Source organism: Aquila chrysaetos, chromosome 18 (genome assembly GCF_900496995.4).
Source record: "Aquila chrysaetos chrysaetos chromosome 18, bAquChr1.4, whole genome shotgun sequence".
In the NCBI taxonomy this organism is placed as follows: Eukaryota; Metazoa; Chordata; class Aves; order Accipitriformes; family Accipitridae; genus Aquila; species Aquila chrysaetos.
The window spans coordinates 4,401,386-4,423,512 of NC_044021.1; the positions used below are offsets into that span (position 1 = coordinate 4,401,386).

The 22,127-nt window shown below is 41.7% G+C and overlaps 1 protein-coding gene and 1 long non-coding RNA gene across 2 annotated transcripts in view; both read left to right on the top strand.

The window, feature by feature from the left end:
* LOC115353077 overlaps positions 1-7,021 on the top strand; it is a 145,172-nt gene extending 138,151 nt beyond the window's left edge. The window contains exon 6 of the long non-coding RNA XR_005930847.1: positions 5,446-7,021. This is a non-coding gene — a long non-coding RNA (uncharacterized LOC115353077). The remainder of the gene's footprint in view (positions 1-5,445) is intronic.
* A 5,528-nt stretch (positions 7,022-12,549) lies between these two features.
* The window catches only part of FBXL7 (F-box and leucine rich repeat protein 7), a 217,314-nt gene continuing 207,736 nt past the window's right edge, over positions 12,550-22,127 (top strand). The window contains exon 1 of the mRNA XM_030042038.1: positions 12,550-12,690. The gene's annotated coding sequence lies outside the window, so the exon portion shown is untranslated. The remainder of the gene's footprint in view (positions 12,691-22,127) is intronic.

Sequence of the window (22,127 nt, forward strand, 5' to 3'; positions counted from 1 at the left end):
AAGTGCCAGAGAAAATGAGGAGTTCAGTAGCTTCTCTCCTTTTTCTTTTTTAATGCACAAAGATTGAGAGCTTTTGTGTCTGTGCACAGCCGTGTAGCCCCATCCTATTGCTTCAGTTGACAACTACTATCTCCTTGGGACATCAGGGACGTAGCAAACGGAGCCGAGACCAACAGACCTGGCGTCACCTGCCCCCCCCGCCTCTTCCCTGACATTTTTGTGCTTGCAGTGCTTTTCCTTCCAAATGAGAAGCCATGGATCCATTCAGCATCACCTCCTTTATTAGCCTTTATAAAAGAGGTTGAGAAGATCTCTTTACAAGCAAGAGGGAGAGGCACTGGGGGAAGGATCAGTGAGTCGGTCTAGGCAGGAGAAGTGGAGCAGGGGTGGCAGGAGCTCAGGCCCTGAGTGTTGGGTCGGGCTGGGGTTGGGCTGGTGGCTCTTCAGCTCCTGACACAGGGCTGGTTTGCCTAGTTGCCCCAAGCAGGTACTATGGTCTTCGGTGCCCGTGCTGAGGGCAGTCGTGCAAGAATCACATGCAATGTGAATGCATCGCTTTTCTGGGAGAAACAGCGAAGTGCTCAGCTCTTCCCCATCCTCAGTATAAATTTGACTCCTTCCACACCATTATCCAAATTTCTTCTATCCTTCTTGGTACTGTGTTGTGACGAGGCTTTCTCAGCACTTTGATTGACTGGTCATTACTTGCTTTTCCCAGCACCAGACAATGTCCACATTCTCCTCTCACCGTTTCTACTGCCCAGCATCCTGCTGCCTGAAGTCATGCACTTTATGTAGCTCGCCTTTCCACCTTCTCTCCTATTTTCTCTTGTAGCTGTGGTCAAAGACCCAGATCTGTTCCTACCCCTCTCTCTGCTGTGGGGGGCATTTTCCATCTTTTCTCGGGTTCTTGGGCTGAGCCGTCAGGAGCACTGCTCTAGAGGACCTGGATGGCTGCAGAAAATGCCATTTACGTCAGCTTATTCTCACGGGGGAAACCTGCAAGTTGTAAAATATATATATAAGCCTGTTGGCTGAGGCCTAAAGTGAAAATTAACCCCTTGCATTGCACTTCCTCACCTTGCCCAAATACCAGAGGGCAGAGAAACCTAAAAAAAGCAGTGTTCTGTCTCCATCTCAGGGGGTGAGGGGGAGACAAGGGGGAACAATGGGCAAGTCTAAAATATACTGGGTTTGCATGCATTAGGAAGTTTGAGAGGAGTTTTTGCTGAAAAGGCAGCAGAGAAAGGCTGTAGCAGTATGCAGAAGTCCAGGCCAATTAACCCAAACCATGCCCGAGATGAGCGCATCCCCTGGTGTGCAGGAGATGCTTCCAGTGTTGGAGTGCAAAGGTTAAAGTGGACAGAGGAGAGGAGAGAAAGGGACGCGAGGTGTTTTTCTGCGTGTGTTTGGCAAGTTCTGGCACAGAAAAGGCTTCTTATGAGTTTCCTGGGAGCTGAGAAATGAAAGCAGCTGCTGAAGAATCACCTTAAGGGAGATTCCTGATAGACTGTATTTAGCTCTCCGTGTTATCCACACTTTCTAAAGAGCTGAAATAACAAACTGTGAGCAGAGCGGCGGGGAAGTTATCACTGGTGTTAGAAAGAGGGGTGGATTGATGCGTGACTGGCTGAGGGCAGGACAGTTCATGGCAGGTAGCAGGACCCACTACAGGAAAATATCATGGCTACTGATTCTCTGAGCTGACACTGGACCTTGCTACTCATCCAGGATAACAACTAGGCAGCTTTAGCAGTTGTCTTCAGCAGAAACAAAAAAGTAAATTGTCATTGCGGTTATACTTCAGGCATTTTCCCCTTGCCCCAGAGGAGGGCCAAGCCAGTATTCCTTTAAAAACTCCTTTAAATTTAAACCGTATCCTTGTTGCTGCAAGTTGCATTCTGGCAGGAGGGTCACATGTGCATGTAACTTTGCAATAGTGTCCAAAGATTTCACATGTCAAGACCCTCTTGCTGCACAAGTGAAAGGGCGATGCTTTCACTGTGTGTTAAGTACATAATGAGAGAGGTATGGGGGCAGGGGCCATATTTGAGGAAATTACAGAATATTTCTTGAGTTAAGTATGTTTATGAAACATTTCAGTCAGGACCAGTTATACACCAGTGGTTCCCAACCACATTCAACCCTTTTCATGGCACCGCGTGCTGCTTTCTTCTGTCTCCCATCTTGACAGCAAACCCCAGAATATTGTTGCTGCCTCTGCCTTCCTCCACTGCTGTCAGTTTGAGAAAGTGCCAGTGGAAAGACTTAGATAACCAGCCAAGCAAAGCATACGAGTTGGGTCTCTCATCTTTAATGTTGCCGTTCAAGCCAGAGAGGTTATTTTAATTGGGACCTAGTATTAGAGATAAAATTATTTTTTTCCTGGAAAGTGATTGTGTTAAATTTGAGATTAACACTAAGATTGATTAAATTTAATCTGGACCCAAATTTAACTTTCTGTCACTCAACACTGGCTTCCACAACACAGAAGAAAAAGAATTAAAGCAGCCAGAGCATGGGATATGTCAATCTCAGCTATTCATTTTTAGGATATTACAGGAGGCCAGTGTGTTTGGACAGTGAAAGGAGAGAAACAGCCTGGTTTTAGAAGTGCTAAGTATCCCAGAGAATTCCTGGTACACTCAAATTTTGGACAGTAAAGCTTCCTGAACATCAGACCCATAGAGTACAGAGTACATCTACATTACTTGCAGTATCAGATGAAAAAATCTTAGAGTTCCTATTCTCTTGCTGTTTGGTTTTTTTTTTTTTTTCTATTACTTCATTGTAAATGATTAAAACCTACTGACAGTATCTCCTCTCCACCCCCCCTTTTTTATTAATTCATGATGAATTCTGTTTTCTGGCTGACAGCAGTACCCTGTCATGGTTCGAAACTCTTCCAGTGCTTGGTTGGCTTGTTGCTTGCTTGGTTGGCTTGTTGCTTGCTTGCTGAAAAAAGTGTTTATGTCAGGATTTTTGGAAAGCAACAAAATGCGATGTTATGGAGTGGGAGGAGTTATTTTGTTTTGTTTCTACAGAACTTGAACTTTGAGGTATTTACATTGTCTATTATGTGACCCTTATTAAGAAAAAATAATGCAAATTTTTCTGGTCTGTTTTTTCTATTCGTTCTTTTTTTATACCTTTGACAGTGTAACAATGTCAGTAGGATGTGGCATTCCGTGCATACACTGGGGTCTGGCAGACTTGCCAGAGGGTACAATATCTTGAGGAAATTCTCAGATATTCCCGTGTTCCATTCTTGTTTCCCTTGAGTTTCATCTCACAGTCACCTGCTGCTGTGTGCAAGTTCTCTCAGATTATTAGGCTTGATCTTAAAGACGTCTTCTGTTAAAGTCTCTGTATCTGAAGTAGTCTCTCGCATGTCAGAGTTTCATCCCATAAGCATCCTACATAAGGAGTGAACTTTCACCCCAGTGTACAAAGTTTGAGAATTCAAGCTTTCTGTCAAAAATCTTTTTACTGGAACAAGAATGACCCCTCTATTTTGTGAATACAATGAAAGCATTAAAAAATTAAGAATTCAGCTACCTACAAAACCAGAGACCATTCTAAATCTCACCTTTCCCTACAATCGCATATGTTTGTTTAAAGACATCACATGTCAAACTGGTAATGGTTTTGCATGCAGAGCAAGGGAATATAGTTATTGTCAGAGACAGATGCAAAGTTTTAAGACATGAAATGATGATTTTCACTTAGATAATGCTCCCAGTGCCAAAGAGGAGGCTATTCTCTACCAAAAAAAAAAAATTAAGAAACTGCTGATTGGCAGTTCCACCTGTTAAAGGATGTTCCCTCTAAAATGGTGTTTGTTTATACTAAAAAAGTGACTGCATATATCATTAACTTACACTAATCATGTGCAGTCTAAGAAAATTACCAGAAAGCCAACAAAAACTGTGGTTATGACGATCCACGACGTACTGCACTGATTCACATTTTGGTCTGTTGCACATAGTGCCTAACAAGAGATCATTTGGAGAAACGGTGTTCTGAATAACACCATTAGTAAATCAGGGTCTTTTGCTTCATATGTCATATAAGAGTTTGGTTCCTAAAATGAAAAAATAGGGTAATGGGGGGGTCCTGCCTAGTTTGTAACACCATTCTCCTTTCTGTGTATGTTCTCAAAATGCTTGAGCATCCTAACTCCCTATGGATTTCATGTTGTTTGGCACCTAACTGAAAGCAACTTGCTCACTGGATAGCCAACTTAATTTAGAATGCACTACCTAAAGTAAAATTATCTACCACATGTTGAGATGGGTAGTTGGCTGTATGGGCCACCAGAAAATTTGGACTTTCAGGTCTTTGGACATCTCTTTTTCTGAGATGTTCTTGTAAACAGCTACTTTCATCTTTGTGTTTTCAAACTGAGGGTCAAATGTACTTCACTGAATATCTGTCTTTCTTTTTCTTTCTTTGCTTAACAGAATGCTATCCCTGTTTTACTGTGTCCAGCTGGCACATCCTCAGCATACTGATTTCATTTAAAAAATCACTACCCATTGTAGAAGCCAGATGTAGCTGATTAGCAGTGTTTTGCTCATCATATTGCTCTGCTGGCTGAACTGTTCAAAGGGCCATTCCTGCAAACAGTGCAGCGAGTACTTCTAGAGTAGTGAGAGAAGGCGTGAAGTGCTTCATCTGTGATGTGCCTGAGAGTGGGATTGTGCTTTGACAGGGTGTCTGTCATCCCACAGCTCGAGGATTTGAGATGGTTCTTCAAACATACTGTTACTGGGGTTCACTTAAGCTGTAGCAACTTCCAAGCCAGCAGCAAATTGAGCAGGCTTGCAGGCAGCCTCCCTGCCCAGCCTCAAACTTGCAGGTCCAAATTTGTACCTGGGGAGCAGACTTTCTTCCTCAAGGCTATGGACAGCTTCCTTTCAAAAAGTATGGAGCAGCCATCAATATTGTGAAGATCCCCATAAACTTGTTTTATAGTTTCAAACTGCAATACTATCAACTCAGACCTGATAGCAAAAATACAGTGAGCGAATTACCACTTGCATTAGATACACCACAGTGATTTACGAGTGTTGTTCATGTTGTCCTAGGAAATGAAAGCTGGAACGATAACCGTCACCAGATTACAGGAAACCTGACTTCTAGATTATCCTGTCTCTTGTATCTCCCGTACCATATTAAGCAGGTCAGGCGTTACAGTCATTGGTGTTTACTTGAGTTTCATCTATGAGATGTTACATATAGTTTTGCCCCTACCAAAAAAAGAAAAATTGATCTGAAGTTTTCTATCTTGGTACTTTGTGCTGCATTGTTTCAGGACTAGCCAAAATGTTAATCACATCTGAAAATAGAACTTAGGAAGAATAAACAAGTTATGAAGAATAAACATTGTAGTACATTAAAATTATGGTGAGGTTGGTTTTGTGGGTTTTTTTTTTTTTTCAGGTGGGATCTGCCATCTCTGGAAAAGCATGTACCAGGCTTGAGCCTTGGAGAAAGTTGTCTGCTTGCTCTTGGTGGAGGCTGAAGTTGTTCTGCGCTGCCTTTTTGGACTGGGTGAATCTGGGAAGCTGAGTGGCAAACGGTAACCTTTTCCTCTGCTTTTAGCGAGCATCCAAGCAGCACTGCCTCGAACGCTGCCAGCGAGGAGAGACAGGGACGGGCAAGAAGTTCCTGGTGCTGGAGAAGGGAGCGGGTCTGGCTCAGCAAGCAGACGGGGAGCCAGGCCTGCGGAGGGGGCCGGTAGAAACATGGGCTACAGCTGGTCTGTTGAGCAGGACGGGAGCTGGTGAAGAAAAGGATATGGGCTGGAGGGCAGGGAGCTCTGAGGAGGGAGAAGGAACTGAAGAAGGTTTCATGCCTGCAGCATGGACATAGCATTAGAAAACAGAGCGCCAAGGTGCTCTTTCCTGCTCTCCTCCCTCCCTTTCCCATTTTCTTGGCTTCATCACCTGAAAACTGAATCACATATCAGCTGGTGTGAGGTCTGGTTAAGTGGCATCCCTACCTTTCCCTAAACTGCTTGGGCAGGTACCCCTAACTAAGTCTGTATCCTAGTGCATTAAGGGACAAATCAAGGTTATATATGAAGGTTGTACTCAGTGTGAGCTTCTTTATAAACAACAGCAAAAATTTTCATTGCTTGGCTTCAACAGTTTTAGCATTTGTAAGGTATTTGAGTGCAGAGTATACTACATCTGGTAGAAAAATAGCTATTTTCATGCTGTGAGTACTTATTTTTCCACTTGGGATACTTTTTCTATCATTTCAGTAAGATACTCTAGTCTTCAGTCCTTACTGAAAGAGAGAGAGAGTCCAGACTTTCATGGTGTAAATAGGCATCACTAACTTAAGGTTTGCATTTCAAGGTTTAGCTTTACCACAAAGTACTGTATATTCTTCTTTTGGGAATCTACATTCTTGTTCATATATACAATATGTAGCCTCTGTTCCTCAAAAATAAATCTTAACCAGTTGTGATCATGAGATAAACCCCAACACTTGAATTGCCTGACTTTGAAAATGACTGGTAGCACCTTTTATACTTGAGTGCATAGGCATGAAACTGGACCCTTTGGAATAATGAAGAAGTTAAATGATAGCCCAACTGAAAAATTGTCATCTGTTATTGTGACAGATTATTTATGCTCGAGAATGATTAGTGAATGGGGGGAAAGGAAGGTGGCAAACATCAAAACAAGTAATTTATCCTAGTGTTCTTAGTTTTCCTACCTTTTACATAAGAGTGCTGGACGTATTCATGTATCAGTGAGATGGAGGAACTTCCTTCATCAGCGACCAACACAGTCCGATACATCCACAGCTAGAGAGGGACAATACTAGGGACGCCAGTTATGCTGCCTCAGGGGAGAAGGAATGTAATTTCAGAGAGAGCAGGGCAGGAGGACATCAGCATGTAACTACCCTAGCAGAAAATCGATATATTTCTGAGCACAAAGCCACTTGTAACTTTTAATATTGAGGCTGCCAAATACAGTGGGAAGTTAGTTGCTTTTGATGCAGCAGTCAAAGGGTCAAATTCTTTCCCCTGCTGCTCGAGCGTAGCTCTGTGGCAGTCTGCTGGGCTCCGCCAGTGAAACTGAAGAGGAGGATTTGGCTTGCAGCCTGGTTTTAATCTGCACGTATGGTATCAATTTTGGAAGCATTTTCTGGTTGTCCTCACAGTTATAAAAGGGTAGAAAAATATATTTATTCTCTTCCCCAGTTAAAAACCAGACTTTTGTTAACTCATTTGTGTTAATTCTCTACCTGAAAAGTGCAATACTTAGCTTCATCTTCAGTTTTGCCATAGGGTTGCCCTTTCTGTTAATAAGTATCTCTGCTATCTAGGGAAAAACTGCTCTGGAGAAACCAGCTTGCCCCAGCGGATCCCAGTTCTCTCCTGCACGCATAGCTGGTGCTGAGTCCATTGGGACACTAACCTACAGGTCCCCCTTTGGACCGTAGGCACTGGAGTCTCCTGCCCATCACCCTTCCTCCTTTTTTTTAGCATGTTTGCTTGGAGATGAGGAGCATCATGGAGCATGGGATGTTGGCAGTAATCGTGTACGCTTCCAGCCGGCTGCTGAAGAGGAAGTATCTCCTCATGCTCACCGAAATCTTCAGCTTTTGTGATGAGCGCAGTAGCCATCAGCCATTGATAGTCTCTGGTCCCGTTAACGAGCTCTGACCCTCTCAGAGCTCCATCTCAAGCACTGTCATACCTTTCCTAATTGCTGGTTTACTATAAGGTTTTCCTGAGATGGTCTCAGGACACATTCCTTGCTTTTGGTCCCTTCTGCACTGTTTTATGTCACCCCTTTCTTTGGGGTAGACACTGCTTCCTCCTGCTTCTGAGAACGACCAGCAGCTCCTGGCTCTCCCCGGCGCACAGGACTGCGAGAAGCTGCCTGCAGCAAGGATCTCAGCTTTCCTGCGTAATTGCAGATCGCATTCATATTTTCTTCAGAATCTGAGGAAACTGCCGTGTGAGAGGCAATTAAGCTCTTTCAGTAATTTTTTGTCTTTTTTTGTTGTTTTCTCATCTAATATCTAGTTCTTCTTGCCTCCCAATTGCTTCTTCCTTTGTCTGTCTTTCCGCCCTCTTTTTGCACTCTCCTTTTTTTTAACCTCTTTCATCTACCTTTACACTCACTCAGCACCCAAGATCAAAATTCCCATGTGGCTGTACAGACCTATTGCTTCTTGACTCTTTTAATAGGCCTAAAAATCTTCTTTAGCATAAAATACTTCAATAAATAGCATAAGATAACCATTTAAGAAGCAACTGAACAACAGTGGCAGGCTGCATGTGATAAACTTGGCTTTAGTTATGCTACTAGGAAATAAAATGACTGGAAAACACAGGAGGTGAGAAAATTCTGAAGCAGGGAGATGAGCCAAGGTTTTTGGGTGCAGAGTCATAAGGGCAGCAGCCCTGTCATGCACCAGCCAGTAAATAACTCTTGCCACCTTGAATTTCTGCTGACACCTGTCCACGTGTGCCGATACTATTATTGTAGGTTAACAAATCATTGGAAGTTTATTTCCAGGAAATTGGCACTGCGATTGCTTCTAGCAATTTCCCTTGACTCCTTGACCCTGGAACATCAGTAGTTCATAACGATTAAAACAGGAAGCAAAGCAAGAAGTTCGTCATGCTTTCTAGACCACAGTGCTGCTCTGGTACTTTATATGGAATACGTATCGTCTGTGTTGTGCTGGTTTAGATTTCTCTCTTATGAAAGACAGATCACTAACTGCTGAACTGACCAAAATTACCTTCTAACATACTTACCATGAAAACAAGCTTTAACACCTGCAGACCAATATGGTCATGTCTGTATTTCAAGAACTGAGAATGCCTGAAACAGGTTCTCTTTTAATAAGATGAAAATTTTTGGCTATCCAAAACCGTCAGCTGATTATGATCATCATGGCCTTATCTTAATTTGGCTGGCTTGGATGTTGAATATGAGACATGTCCTATTTTGGAAATACATTCCCAGTATTCAGTGTATTATGAAACCAGCTTGGGTTCTTTACTTTTTACCTGCAACATCAGCTTTTTTAGTAAGTCAGAGAATACAGGTTTCTGTGTCTGTCAGATTTGTTCTGGCTATCTACTACCAATCACTACAACAGTTCCAGTTCACTTAAGTCTTTTGCTTTGTGCAGTAGTTTGGTCATGACTGTAAGTATGGAGCTGTTTCCGTAGTTTTCATGTTTAATTTTGGATAGTGGTAGCGACAGTGGGAAATCTTAGCTAGTCGGGCCATTGAACACAAGCGTGCCAGAGGCCTTGTGCATCTGGGGTTTATCATTGCACCATCAGACAAGCTCTGGCCATTGCGTGCATCACAAATTTAGATCTGCATGACCCAATTGACAATAATTTCTGAGCAACACTGGGATAGGTTTATGACATATCCAGAACCTCAAGCTGTGTTGTACTGCACGACACACTGTCCATTTTTAAACACTGATTTGCTAAGTCTCTGCATAACTTTTGCATCGCTAGTGGGTTGAACAAGGCTACTGAAAAGTTTTCCTGAAGTTTCAGGATTTTTAGGCAAGGGAAAGTATGACAGCATATTTAAAATTTTATCCTGCAAAAGACTGAGTTCCGGGGCCAATTAAAATGTAAGGAAACCCACAGAAAATAAACTTAGGTAATGCCTTCACACATTCAGGACTAGATTAATCAGGCAAAAATTATTTGAATGGATTTGTCCAATGAAAATGACATTTCTGTACACAGTATGCTTTGATCTCTTTTTCTCTTGCACTATGGAATAGATTACAAAAAAAGCCTACAACTGTGCTAAACAAACACGGTTGTTTGGTTGTACCAAGTTTTTGTTCCAGCAGTGGAATTCATTAAAACAGCATGTTCTGTATATTGCCAGCAGGTCATCAGTGCTTGCTTGAGTCAGGTTCCTGACCTTTATTTTCTCTCGCCAAGTCTGCTAGATGGTCTCATTTTGGGAACTGTTAAAATATCTAGCATTATTAATATATCTACCGTTATTTTTCTCATAGCTGAGAATATCTTCACAGGAGTGCTCATTGATCTTCTTTGGTAATTATCAACTAGTTTATTTTATAGAGTCAGATGCTTAATTGTAAATAGCTGCTGAACAGTATGAAATAAAAAGATTTTTCCCTCACCCAAAGAAAAGTTAAATGCATTTGGAAACCTCTTTAGGATTTGAGGTAAGCTTTTTTCTTCGATGGGATGGTTGGGGGGTCCTCTCAAGCAGCTACTCAACTGTATGTGTTCCCAGTGAATTATGTGGACTTGTAATTCTCTAGCCTGATGTTCTGGTTGCTTTTATAGGTGTAACTGAGGTTAAATTCTTCTACAGTGTTACCCCGTCAACATCTCCAATAAAATGTGCCCCTACGCTCTACTCAAGTTGGAAAATTGTAATCAATCCACAGAGGTCCAGCTCAGCATGTCCCTAACCTCTGTGCTTAAGCGCTGTATTTCACCCCCGTTTTGGTTTTGGCACTGATCATCAGCACCTCAGTCCATACAAGCCTAAGTGTCAGGCCAACTCCTTCGTTAGGGTTGTTATCTAGTATCAAGAAATTGCACTTGCTTTGCCTGCCTCCCTAATTTTGTAGATGTTCTCAGAACAGACCTAACCCATGAGAGTCTACAAATGCAACAGCGGTTGCTGTTGTCTCTGTGCTGAGCTGGAAAGGGGGGCAAGCCAGCGACTACAACATTTCTCCTCGCAAGAAGTGGAAGACTCTGATTCAACTCTTCTTGGCCCGAGGGGGGCTGAAACCTGCATTTCCCAAGTAATCTGCCAATTGTTTTAGCAGTCAGGCGTGCTGCAGAGTGACAATTCTGACATCTTCAGTCAACACCGAAGAACACCAAATAATCTGAGCTGCGGTGTACCAGGTAGGCATGGCTGTCTGTGGATGAGGTGGACGTTCACGTGGGTGAGGGGAGCTGTGTATTCAAATTCCTACTCCTGGAACCACTTGGTATTTTGTTTAGTGTGCCACCTCTGCCATTCTGCTCCTGCTAGGCACCTCCCTCAGGAGAGACGTGTGGTCAGTTCTTGGGAAGAGGCAGCCATCTGCTTCTTATGCCAAGCTATCTGAGCAGCAGAGAGCAGCCGGTTTCACCTTCTCCCTCTGTTCCCCCTCTTCATTTGTTCCTTTCATGAGTACTTTTATCAGGTAGTTTTAAGTGACCTCCACTCAATGTCTGATTTCAGGCAGCTTCTGACTTAGAGGCTGACTCATTTGGATTCCTTTGTCAGATCTTTAACTTTCGCAGTGTGCTGTAAAAGGAGCTTTAATATCTAAGTTTGGAAATTTTGGATCTCTCTTTGGGAACTAGGCACCCACAAGTTAGGGAGTGTCATGGTCAACTCTGTGGCATTTACATCATTCTGAGTTCCACCTTTCATGCCTATTCCTGTAAAGACTTGCAGATAGTCTTGAATTCTGGGCTGTCCTATGGAAGCAAGAGCCTGTGGTGAAAGCAAATGTACTGATTCCAGGACATAAAATTGACAACCTGTCCTTCCCACCACCAGTACACTTTGAAAGATTTGAGGCCCTAGAAGCATAAAAGGATGCCTCCTATTATGAATGTGCATGAACTCCGTGGAAGTCAGGTAACTTGTAGCAAAAAGATCTGGTCCCAGAGCTTATTGTTAATAATAATGAACTTAATCATATATTCCCAACTGATTGCCACAGGCTGCAGAAAGATGAAACAAATGTGACCAAAGCCTTTGCCTGTTTGTGCTGTTTTGACCAAGCAAAAATCTTGCACATTAATGAATCCCCCAAATATGTGTTGTTTAAGCTGAACATTTTAATGAGTCCTGTCTCCTGTTCCTCAGACTTTGGTTTTCCCACAGTAGACAACTACACAAATGTCTTTTATATCCTGGACGCACCAAACCAGCTTTGCTACAATGAATGATTTTACTTAAATGATCAATAGGGTGTGAAGAAGAAAATACAGAGAATTTTGCATGAATAAGTGAAGAAGAGGGTGCTTTCCTCTTTTGCTTTTCATCAATGCCATTCTCATGATTTCAATAGACCTAAGACGGGTTTATTTCTTTCAGTGATTAAAAAAACCTACATGTATACAAATTTTGTGTACAAATTTTGTCAAGGTTATTGAAATATGTGAAAGCATATGTATCTGTTACAAGATCTGATAGATAATTTGCCGTGTGCTTGGTATGTGGCATGTGTGTTTAGAATTCACCTAAGAAGAAAGAGCTGCTCAAACAAAAAAATTGTTCATGAAGAAAAATAGTAACTTGCTTTCGAAACATGCATTAGTTTTTATTGATCTCACTGTGCTTGGATGAAAATGTCTTCAAGCTGGAAAACAGTGGTACAGTAGTTGACTTACTTCAGACCTATCATCCTTGGAACAAAGAAGGGTTTTTTTCTGTTTCCAAGCTGCAAATATTTTGCAATTGATTAGAGTCAGTGACGAGGCTACAAGAACTTCACCAACAGAGGTCTTTTAGCTGTTCTTCTCTTTCCCGTTCACGGGGAAGGGTGATCCTGTCAACGTGGTAATGAAAAAGAGACAAACTTCATGCAAAGGAATTTTGCACAAGAACACTGAATATATGTGAGGGCCCAATGGTGAAAAGCCAAGATGTATATCAGTGTGCTAACTCCACTGTTATTACGGTAAGCAGGCTTTTACAGCATCTAGATCCACAGCGTTGTAAATACACACCAGACTCCCCTGAACAAAAGTGTGGTATTGATTTTGGTGTACTCTGCTGCACTGTTAGGGTCCTTAATGACATGCTGTTACTTCAAACAGCATGACAAAAACTTACTAAAAGAATCTATCTTTCCTCAGTAATTAGAGGCAAAGCAAAAGTTAGATGATCCCAAACAACCTCTGATGAGAATTTCTCTTAATGCTTCTTTTGATCTCTAGTGCTCCTGCTCCAAAGTAAAGCATCTAGGTAAATATAAATCCTATTATTTTTTTCATAGGAAAGTGTTTCTCTTCTAGACAGATTTTAAACTTTTTTTTCTAAGCATTAAAACGGACCTTGCCACTGACCGTTCTGAGATAGGGTTTCTTAGTAACACCTAACGGCCTCTGGAACACAGGGCCAAGGTAAAAACCCAATTTTGGGTTTTGAAAAACGAAGGTAAGTTACCACAGCACTGATGTGGCTCCATATTTCTTTTCTCCATTCTCTCCCATCCTGCCCATTTGAGCTGGCAACAAAAGGAATACAAAGTCTGCCTGCACTGGGCGATGCAAAGATGAAGTTGAACACCTTGGACCTATTCTGAGTTTGGTATAAAGTTGTTTTGTGTCCTCCATCCCTTTTTCAGGGGAACCTTTCTGTCTAGCTCCTATGTACATCAAAGGACAGATCTGTGTGTTGCCTCTTGAGATCATCTGCTTTACAATGCCAGTAGTATTGCATGAAGTTATTTTACTATGGAGATTGTTAGTAGTGAAATGAGTTTGGGAGTTTAATGTTGGGTAAGAGAATACAGGATGTTAAATTAAGCAAGATATCCCTAAGAATGAAGCTATACAATTCAGAGGATCTAGCTTTTTCAGGCATTTGTTATAGCACAGTGAATGCAGTTCATTTCAATGTGATTTCAAAAGCAGATAAGCAAGTATGTGCATTACAGGAATCAGTCAAAGAAGATGGTTTGAGTTTTGAGACCATTTGCCTCAACAATGCTTCAAGAGTGCAGAATACCGCTTGGTAATTTAAACTTTGCCTTAATAAGAATCTATGACATTGGCATTTCTTAGAGATGATTTATTTCTTTTCATGGAAGAGAAACACAATACAATTAGAAAACTCACATTTATCCATTACTGAGATCATGCTGTGTCCTTGAGACCTGTGATAGAATTATAGATTGTTTGGGATTGGAAGGGACCTTTAAAGGTCCAACCCCCCTACAATGAGCAGGGACATCTTCAGCTAGATCAGGTTGCTCAGAGTGCTGTCCAGCCTGACCTGGAATGTTTCCAGGGTGATCCAAGTTGTGATGCAGTTCTGCAGTGCTTCTTCACTCTCCTGTGCCTTCTGCTATGCGGTGTGGATTTGTAAGCCCATGAGAGGAGTCAGGCATAGTTTACAGCTTTCATACTTAAATTTCATAATGATTATAGTAACTTTACTTTGCAAGAAGATTATGACTGGTGCCTTCCTCTTTCCAATGTACTTTTGTTATTTTCCCCTTGCACAGTACCACTTTCCAAAAAAATCTTTTCCCTTTCTTTTCATCAATCATCATGTAAAACATTGTTCTGCCATCCCTGAGGACCCATGCAGCAATGTCAATCATATACAAACTATTTCACACAGCCATATTGTAAAGTGACTAAGTAGTATGTATGTCAGGAAGTCACAGACAGTATAAGCGTTCAGTTGCTTGCCTATACAAGGTTATCAAATTAACCTAGACCTGATTAATGGTACTAGTTACCTCATTAAAGGTAATTGATGGAGAATCTGGTGTTTCAGTGTGAAAGATCTACAGAAATACAGTTTTAATAAAAGCATTTGCATCTGCAGGTAACTTTCAAATAAAAAAAACCCTGATGAAAGGTTATCTGTATGCAGAATTATTTGGTTAAGTTTGTTTAGTGGCTAAGTAATCCATCCTGCAGGTCTTTGGAATGAAATTAAGGGAACAACTTCACAAAAGTTTTAAGAGTGCAGGAACTACATCTGAGTGCTGGCCTCAAGATATGTGTGGAGCTCCGGAAGAAACCGCCCATAGTGACCCCTCAGAATGGCAAATGTGGGACCGATGGCCAACTGAGCCGAGGAGAGTCTGCTCTGCCGGCGATGATACAGACCTCTCGTATAGCACGTCTGTGCACGTGCTCTTGCTGTGCAGAGTGAAATCTGCCATGACAAAGACTCTATCAGTCTGCTAAGACTTGTGTTCCTCATATGTTCTCACTGATGAGCCATAAATATCCTCCAAGCTAGCTGTACGGTACAGTACTATAGTTATGGTGGTCAGGTTTCTGTTAAAAGTACCGTGTAAAAGAGCCGAAAAATGTGAAACAGATGAAAAAGTTGTAAAACAAAGATGAGATATAATGGCTGATCCCAGGATAACTTCAGAAATTGTCAGTGCCATAAAGTGATGTGTTAGTCTATGGCTTTAGGAGAAAACATAAATGCAAACCAGGTTTTCTATTTTTCTCTATTCAGCTAATGAGAATTTGACCAGGGTGTAGGCATTTCATCTTATACTGACCTGCTATTTTCATTCATTTTGGAAAACAATTGCGACTTGCTTATTTTGTGTAACGGCTTTTGTAACCCCACACGTACAACTAGTTTAGCAACTTGCTGGATCTTTGCATCCCTTGTGGCAATGTAGTCCCTGCTATGCACTGAAGCAGGCCCCTGCTCTGTCTTCCCGCTTTGGCCACATCCCGTTCCCTCTGCCCTTGGGTCAACATTTTCTGTGCAGCATTCCCTCCGGTGGGCTGGATGACAGTGTACTTTTGTACTGCAGCTCATCTGAGATCAGCCGGTCTCTCCCTCCTCCTAAGGGTAGGCACAGCGGCTGCTTTACCTAAGAGTGTCATAGGAACAGAGTGGCTTCAGCCTCCTTGTCTTCCTCTATGTACCCACAGGGCAGAAAGAGGACTCTAAATCCATCAAAGTTTTATGGAGGAGCTGTAGGTCTCAAATGTTTCCCTGTGCATGCAAGGAGAGAACATGCAGCTAAAATGTGTGATAGTAAACCCCTTAATTCACCATGTTAATGCCGTTTATTCCTAGCATTGTAATTTTCCCTTTCCCATTTTACCTTCTTCCTATCCCCCTCCCACCAGCTGTGAACCACACAGGCAACCTACTTCACAAGTTTGACTTTGTCATATTACTGAGTGTGTGCCACAAGCTGCAAATGCAGCTTCTCCCAAAATATCATTGCCTCGGTTCCTGTGGCAAAGTGACTGAAGCTTCATCAGGTCAAATGATGCATTCAAGGTATCTGGGTGCTATTTTCAGTTTTGAATGAGCCAAGGCCAGTTATCACAAAATACTCTGCAACAAATTCGATTTGCTTAAAAGTGGCATGGTAGTATCCAAACCAACAAGAGGATTTGCTGTGAGGGGCATCTTAAAATGGGTGGACCACTAGTCGAAAGATAATTAAAATGATTAGCAAAATATGATTTTGAAAGTGTATCTCTTTCAGTAGTGCTTTTTCCCAGCTCTCTGTTTTCTTGTACTGTAAGGCGCAACAAGAAACAAATATCCTTAAACACAGGCCCATCTGCAGCCTCAAAAAAAGCAACTAATATGAAAGAACAGTAACCCCAGCTCTGGGGTTTTTTGTGTTGTTTAAAGCCCTACATAAATCAAGAGGAGGCCCACAAAGGGAAGACTGGTTTCAGGGACTGGTCTTGATTTTCTGCTTAGGATAATCAAGATCAGGAATCCATCTCTAATTAAAGGCAAACAGAAAATATGCAGGATTTTCACATACATTCTTTTCATACTCATAGTTTAACGTGTTATGTATACAGTATTCTTTTCCTTTAATTCAACTTTCTCAAATTATGTGCAGACAGCTTCAGCTGCAGGGAAAGGTGGGAGTATTTAGGATATCTAGAATTTAACTGTTTCACTCCTACTACAGAAAGACCTGTTTCTTTATCAGAGGTATTCGATGGAAATGTGGTTTCTATTTTCAACAGAAAACCTCAGTGATTCTGTGTGATTCTGTTGTGTGTGGGTTTTGGGGGTTTTTTTTGTTTGTTTGTTTTTGGGGGTTTTTTTGTGTGTGGTTTTTTTTTTTTTTTTTTTTTTTTTAATTAGTAGATCCTAGTGAAGATGTTTGTCTGGCTTCTTTGAAGAAAGACATGCTTTTAGTTTTAATAAACATAGTGCTTTTTCCTTGTCTGCTTCTGTTGTAGCTCTGGTTCTTTTTGCAGTGATTTTCCATGGAAATGTCATTTAAGTGAATGAAATTTAAGCAGGATGTGGGTTTTGTCACTTTGATGGTGATGTAGTTTCCCAGATGTAAGTTTTTCATTAAGAAATTAATATTGGCAGATTGGGTATTACAGTAAACTGAACAAGCTCGAGTATGCGGTAGGACCACATCATTTTGCATGGTGATGTTCAAGTTCCCCTCTTTCCCCGCACAGTGAAGTCTGGGGTTGATTTACATAAATTCTTAGATTTCTAACAGCAGCACCCCGTAAGTTGAACTATTCCGCGTGCTTTTGGCTCCTTTTCTGAGACATATTGCTGACACTTCCATCACTGAGTCAGTATAGCCCAATGAATCAATGTCTGGTGTCTAGTTTTTAATAGAGGGAAAGGTTTCTGATGATATATGTGGTTGCATTTAATTCTGTGGCAATAAGATGGATGAAGATTAAAGTTTGGCTGAGATAGTTCTACCCTGAGATCCTCTTCACCTAATGCTCAGAGAACACTTACTCACACAACTTGACTTTGTCCATTAAACATGCTTTCCATAATTAAACTCTGTGTTGAAATGGATGCTGAGAGCCAGCACAGCCTTCACTAGGCCAGTTGTCCAGAGCAGTTTAAATCGCAAGCTCTTAGGAGAGGCAATACTGAGGTAATTTTCAATCAAGCAAAAGATTCAATATCTCCAGCAAAACAGTTTTCTCAGGGAAAAAAAAAAAAACATTAAGAGCCAATTTCCTTGAATAAAAGAGTGAATGCCCTTCTTCCCCCATGTAAGAATAGTAATAGCTGTGCAAGGAATACTGGAACATTTTTTTGTAACGAGTGTTTCTGTGGGCTGTTGGTCCAGTAGTTAAAGGCTTCCTGTAAATCATTTATATTGATGTGGGTATTTTGGGGGTATGTATTTTTTAACAAGTTTATTTAAAATAATAAAAGCAAACATGCGCTTGCTCACTTGGTTAGTCACCAGTGCATCTTGGTTCTGCCTTTTTCCTTCTCTTCAGTTCATATGGACTCCACCATTTACTCCTCTGAAAAAAAGTGAAGGGTAAGAGAAGGCTGAAAATGGAGAGCAGGCGGCTAGGTCTAAAATAATTCATAAGGACATCACTGCAGAGGGAAGCTTAGCTTCACCAAAATGCAAATAAACCACCCATTCTTCCTGCAACGCTATCGACTTGCATTCCCTCCACTAGACCAAGTGCCTTTTGCTTCCTGACTCTTCTCAGCCCTGCAGCTGTTGCAGCACGCGCCTATTCTTACTCGGATTTACTGACTTACTGTGACTCCCCATGGTCTGCTTTCTCTGCCGCGCTGCCTGCCCGCGGGTCTTCCCTGTACCCATGACCGCGCTGCAACTCCTCCTCCTATTTTGCTGCACCACGGTCGGCTTGCTTCTGGGCACGATGGACTCGTGCAGGCTTTGGTTAGAGGCACCAACTCATGAACAGGGATGACACCAGCTGAAGTCTGATGCTGTTCCTGCTCTCTTGTCTGCCTAACTCCACTGTGTGGGTGGTTTACCTTTTTGTAAAGCAGCTCCTGCGTTGCCGCAGGTCGTAGCAGGGTAATATTTTAGTGGCGTGAGAATGACCTCGTGAGTAACTCGGCCTGCATGGGTGGTGGATGTCAGCAACTGCGCTTGCAGGACTAGCCTAAGCTGTGCTTGCTTGCAGGCCAAACACCTCACGGGTGTTCAGGCTAATGGAGGTGACTAAATGTCACACTAGATTTAGTTAGAATAAATTCTAATTTTATTTGGCTTTTTTAGAGGTGCACTTTATAGCCAGTGTTTTTTACGCTAGTACTCATCAGTAAGAAATTAAATTGGCAAGCAGGTAGAATTGAGCTTCTTAAGGATTTTTACTTGTTAAAATTGGCTCTAAGCAAGTTTCTGATTTTCGTATTTTGAAAAAAAAAGCCTTCTAACAATTAACATGTTTGTTGGTTTTTTTCTTATAAGGAATCCTATTAATATCTTACTTTTTACAGATTTACAGTAGTGGAAAAGTTTAATCCAAAAATATGTAAGAAACCTTTTTCTGTAACTTTAAAATTGGCAGTGAACAACCACTGTAATTTTAAAGTAGCTATTTTGTATTTTGGTAAAGATTGTTGCAGCTTTTCTTTTCCAGCTGAAGAATATTTTTACTTTTTCCTTTTCCTGTTTTCAAAGAATGTAGAATATTGTGAACAGTTCATTTTTTTTCTGTTCATGTATTACAAGAAACAGTATCTTAATTATCCAAAGAATAATTTAAAAAACAGGCCTCGTGGTTTTTATAGTATCACTTTTTTCAGGTATCCTTATTTGGATTATTTTCTTCTTTTCCTTTCTTTTCTTTCTTTTTTTTCTTCTTTTTTTTTTTTTTTTTTTGTATTTTTTTACTCTGAGAGTGTTTTCTGAGCTTCTTAAAACCATTTATTCCATGCTTGTTCCTACCTGCCGAACAGTTGTCAGTAGTTTCCTAGAAACATTGCCATCCCAGTGCCTTTATTGTGCTAATTGCTGGGTTTGGGAATGTAAACTTCAAGCGTGCTAATCTGAAGTCACTTAGTATGAGATAGACCAACTTTTCTTTCCAGTCTTGAGTCTCCTTCTACTGCATGTTCCTTGATGTGGCCGATTTGCTTATGTAACTGAAATCACCATTTGGTCTTGAGTAGCTGAACTCCTCATGAAATCTAAGACTGCCGAGTATTTCCAAATAAGAAAGAGGTAGTCACGTATGAACTGTATACTCTTGAGGGCGTGCAAACTGTTTTTTTGAGTACGAGCACATGGAGGGATAAGCATTGTCCTGTACAAAGGACCCCCACTGCCTGACCTGCACTTTTACTGAAGTCCAAGAAGGAAAGAAAAGTTTGTGGACTTTACACACCCTGTGGATTTTAAGTCTGTTGATAAAGAAGAAATAAAAGTGAAGTGCATGCAATTTTGACTCATCTGCTAACTGACTATAAATCTACAGCAGTCTATTTATCACTTTCACCAAGGCTATAGCAATGCAAACTGGCAAGAGAATACAGCTGCCTGTGCCTGTACGCAGAGCCTAGAGATGGGTCAAAAGGTGAATATAAATCAACAATATCGAGCTGCTGCATAAAAGGCAAAGCCCGCAGTCCGAGGGAGAAATGGAGCGGTGGCTGCGTGTGAAGTAGCCCCCAGCGCTGTGTGGGACAGTCACGTTGCGGTAAGGTTTTAACTTGCATATTGTGCCTGGTTCTGGGTGCTGCACTTAGAGACACTTACAGACTAAGGAGACAAAATCCAAGACCACTCATGAGGATGATCAGGGCTCTTAACATTTTTCTCAAGGAAGGACATAATGAAGTGGGTTTTCTTCATTTCAGAGATGGGATGACTGAGGGGGAGGTATGATAACGGTGCTCACATATGTAAGCACTTCATGTCCATGGTGGGTGGAGCAAAATCTGGTGAGGTGCAGCAAGGAAGATTCAAGTTTGATATTAGGAAAAAGTTTCTCATGGCAAGCATATGGAAGTACTGGAGAAGTTGTCTTCATCACCAAAAATCTTTGCAACTGGATTAGATAAGCATGGGCCAGGAACAGTTTAGGTAATCCCTGCCTTTCCCAGCTGACCTTCTGAGACTCTTACTAGCCTTGAGATTTCTGTTGGAAGACAACCTATGTTTCTTTTCCTGTAGCATGGGTTTTTTTCCCAAACCTTGCAGTGTCATAGCCTAAAAGCAATGGTATCTGCTTAAGCACCGAGTCCTACTGTAATTTGTTAACAGTGCCAGGCTGGTTTTTTTGTGAGCATTTCTAAATTTTACAGGAATTTTATAAACATCTTATCTAAAGATATACAATTAGCAAAGTTTTAGCAACATCTTCAGAAAGGCTTAAAGCAGGGACAGCCACCCTGAATAAGAAGAAATGTGTCTCTAAGTGTAGGTGTAGCTTTTCAGGGCGTGCCAGTCCTGAGACAGGCCAGTCACTTCACTTCCACCAACCCATCAGAAATGATGAAGCGCTTACAAAGAGCTCTTGACTGTTAAGCCTTATTTTTTTATATTCCCTTGCCCTTTTCTAACTGAATTCAGACTTGTTCTTTTATTTATCCAGGCAAAAGAGCGCACATACTTCAAATTAATAATGATGCAATAATAAAGCTGAGTTGCACTGTTCCGACAAACACGGGGGTGCGAGCGTGCAGGGTTAGGAGTCCTGGGGTATTTGGGGCACTGCTTTACTAAACTGCAGGGGCCTCACTGTAGGCTGATAACTCAGGGTGCCAGGTCAGTGGTGAGATATCTTCTTTAAGTGTCAGCCAGAATTTGTTGGCAGGCAGCAGGGAAGTGGATAGAGGACTCGAAGGTCAGATGTTGTTCCAAGTTTGTCACAAGTATGCATTAGGGAACAGCAATGTGGGGGTGGACAGGGCGGAGATGCTAGATTTAAGCAGGAGACTGGTGCCTGACACCATCATCATTGCAGACAGGAGCGTGGATAAAAAGAACACAAAACTACAATGCTGGTTTTCTTCAGACTTCTGAAATAATGAAATAACTGTAGGGCTGCCCATAATATATCAATGTTAACCCAGCTCTATCCAGTACAGAAAACATGATGGCATACTTCAATAGTTTTGAGGCGTGTCTGCTGAATGTCATGTAGATTCCTGATGGTGCAGTTGCAAGCAGGACAGATTTTAACTGCCTGTGAAGAAGGACATAAATTCTCTAAACGCTCTACAAAATTAGACCAGCCGTCTTGCCCAGTACGCTTTCTCTTCAGCAGCACGGATAACTATAATTGCTATTTAGTGAGACCGTGCAAGCTTAGTCATTTCCTCTGGGCCATTCCCATTGCGTTGCACCAGATCCACCACTGTTGGATTAGGGATGTTACAGGGTGCATTCCCTCCTGTTCCCTTTCTGTTTATGGACCAACTGTCCATAAATTTATGTAATCCTTCCTGAATCCGCCAATGGTGTCTGTCTCCACGATCTCCTGTGGTAGCAAGTTCCACCAAACTGACATGACGTATAGTGTGATTTTTCATGAGAGGGACTCCTGAGCCTGCCTTTCTGATTTTCTTTCTAGAATGTTTTGGTTCCTGCACCTCGGTCACTTCAAAATAATAGCTTTGAAGCGTGTGGAGCTGTGGGTGGAGTTTCCCTTCTGCCTC